The sequence below is a fragment of the Metopolophium dirhodum genome, chromosome 1 (genome assembly GCF_019925205.1).
Source record: "Metopolophium dirhodum isolate CAU chromosome 1, ASM1992520v1, whole genome shotgun sequence".
Classification (NCBI taxonomy): domain Eukaryota; kingdom Metazoa; phylum Arthropoda; class Insecta; order Hemiptera; family Aphididae; genus Metopolophium; species Metopolophium dirhodum.
The window spans coordinates 105,754,140-105,757,414 of NC_083560.1; the positions used below are offsets into that span (position 1 = coordinate 105,754,140).

Sequence of the window (3,275 nt, forward strand, 5' to 3'; positions counted from 1 at the left end):
AAATGCATCATTGCCTGAAAATAATGGACATTATTACATTATAGCATCATTTCCTAGTTAATAATCAATATCGTATACCTACTGTCTAATTTGATCGAATGTATTATCGTTATTGAATAGTGACTAGTCATTTACGTTAATTCCTTAATTTACATCTTTGCCGGTATCAGACACAATATAATATTATTATAATGTGCAGTCAGATAACATAGACGTTCGCCAACGACCATACCACGTTGAATACACCAGTTCTCGTCCGATCACTGAAGTTAATCAACGTCGGGCGTAGTTAGTACTTAGATGGGTAACCGCTTGGGAACACTACGTGCCGTTGGCACATACTTTTTATTTTTTTTTACTTTCACATTATTATAATACTAATTAATTATTACCTATACTACTTAAGATATTTTTTCATTTTTATCATAAAAGTATAAAGCTTAAAAGTTTTAGATTCTGAATGTATTAATTTTACAATGATGTGTGTTTTTTTTTGTGTTTGTCATCACAAAAAATATATAATATATGGTTATTATTATTATAATATAGCATATTTTTATATCATGAACCTACTTACCTAATTACCGTAGTAATTTACGGTGTGTACCTAAAGAATTGGGGTATAATTAGGAAATAGCTTAAAATGTATTAATCTAAACATTTTGTAATATTTAAGATTCTGAGCGAAGAGATGAATGAATTGATTTTAAATGATGTGTGTTTTTTTTTTAAATTTTTAAAATTTTTTTTTTGTGTCTGTCATACTTATGGGGGGTCAAAAGAAAAAAGTCTTAGTAGTTTTCAAACGCGACGTGAAAAACAAAAGAAAAATTAAGAAAAACGGGAATTTTAACGCAAAATCTGTTTTCGAGAAAATCGATTTTGGTTTTGGTGCAACTCTTGGTACATGAAATTTTGTCTGAATGTTTATATTAGCATTTTCTATTCACCATAACATTTTCCAAATATTTTGAGCTGTTTACGGACATTTTCAGTTTCCATTTTTTAGTTTTTTTTTCTATAGATATCAATAAAATTTTATCTGTTGGGTACAAATGCTTGAAAATGTAATAGAAGGCGCCTAGATTATTGTTTCAAAGGCAGATAAAAAAAATTTAAAACTAGTCACAGTTTTTATTTATATAAGCATTTAAAGTTCAAATATTGATAAAATACGGAAAAATCACGAAAATTAGCAAATTATTTTGAGTTGAGAATTCATAGAAATATTTCTGTTTAAATTTAAGGTTTGAAAATGTAATACAAGATTATCCATAAGTTTGTCTACCTTTATCAAAAAAAAAAATGTCCACAAAAACGTCAAATTAAATTTTTATGAGCGTTTGAAATTCATATTTTTACAACATTAGATATTCACTCGATATCTCATGTAACAATTTTCTTATTTTGTTGTCTTTAAAAAACGAATGACTGTAGGTACTTGAAAATTTCACTGAATGTTTTTATTAGCATTTTCTATACATGATAAAATTTTGAAAATAATTTGACTCTTTTTGAGCTGTTTACGGACATTGTCAGTTTTCAATTTTTTTAGTTTTTTTTCTAAAAATAAAATTTTATTTGTTGTGTAAAAAAGGGTGAAAATGTAATGCAAGGCTTCTGATATATTGTTACAATAGCATTTGAAAAATATTAAAAATACATATGCACAATTTTTTTTATAAGCATTTCAAATTCAAATTTTGACAAAATTTATCAAATTTATAATTTAATAATTATTTTGTAGTTAAAAATGTATAAAATGTTCAACTTTTATATCTAAAGATTAAAAATTTAAAACAAGGTTCCACGTAAATAAGTTATATATAAATTACTTTATTCACAATAATATCATAAAATATACTTGGTAATATCATAGGCTGACTGACCGTTTTCACTCAGATTCGTTTTTCTTATACAATGATATTATATCATTGAATTCAAATTTAACACCATCCATTACAGTGACTCACTTGTCACCTACTGTTCAGCAGAGCGACATCCACTTATCCACCTTTTTTTCCTTTAAATATCAACTAAATGTTATTTGTTGGGTCAAAAACCTTGAAAATTTAATACAAGATTCCTGACACATTGTTGCAATATCAGTTTCAAAATATTAAGAATTCATAGGCAAGATTTTCTTTATAAGCATTTGAAGTTCAAATTTCGACAACATTTATTATATTGAAAATGTACAAATTATTTTTCAGTTAAAAACGTATAAAATATCCAGTTTTTATAGCTAAGGATTAAAAATGTAAAATTAGGTTCCACGTAAGTAGGTCATACTGTAACCAAAACATCTAAAAAATAAACACAGTTTTCTATTTTTATTTGAAGTTAAATTTTGGACGAAATTAAATGTTTAAACGAAGAAGAACGGTTTTAGTTTTGTGTTATAATTTAAAAATATAATTCGTGGGTGCTTGAAACTTCTTGTATATTATTATACACAAATAATATTAAATACACTCGATATGTTATCAGACGTCGTACAATCAACAATGTATAACTATAATGAGACTAGACTCTAGACCAGTGTTTCTCAACTAGTGGCAATCAAAAAAATGTCCTTAAGTAGGTATATAATATATTCTAGTTGTAGGTATTATGCAATATATTTTAATTATGTAAATGCTGAACTCAACATCCCCAGTAGGTACTGGCTAACGCTTATAAAAAATGTGTAACCATGTATTATTGTTTTTAATTGGCTTAAAATTAATATTATTTGAATACGATGAAATATATAATTAGTGGAACTAAATTAGGTATACATATTTGTGTTGCATAGTTTACTTAAAGTATTTCTAACATAAAATGTTACTATTTTATTTCATGGACCACAAAAAGAAAAAAAACAGTGGTCACAAATTCCGTGATATAAAAAAAAGAAATGGAAAAATTTGAAAGTGCTTTTACAAAAATAACAAATTATTACAACAGTCAAGTTTCAAGGAATAACCAGTGAAAAACTAATGTGTAATGTGTATAGACGTATAGTATAATATAGTAGAATAACATGAAAATATGGGCGAAAATCTAAGCTTATGATTTAGTAACAAGTAACTACCATAGTCTTTGTATAACAAGGTTTTTTCAAGATCCAAAACACACTATCTAAATTATTACATAAAAAATTCCTATACCACTTTATCAAAAATTATGAACAAAAATTATCAGCTTAGTAAACTAACTCTCCTGCAAAATAGGAGTTACTGGTGGTAGTTACTGTGTTCTATTTTTGGACAGTAATAGTTACAGTAATAGTA

At 26.0% G+C, this 3,275-nt stretch overlaps 1 non-coding gene across 1 annotated transcript; it reads left to right on the forward strand.

Moving 5' to 3' along the window:
* The first annotated feature begins 218 nt into the window (after positions 1–218).
* On the forward strand, positions 219–337 carry LOC132937680 (5S ribosomal RNA). Its single transcript, XR_009663780.1, has one exon. It is a non-coding gene; the product is annotated as a 5S ribosomal RNA (ribosomal RNA).
* The last annotated feature ends 2,938 nt before the right edge of the window (positions 338–3,275 follow it).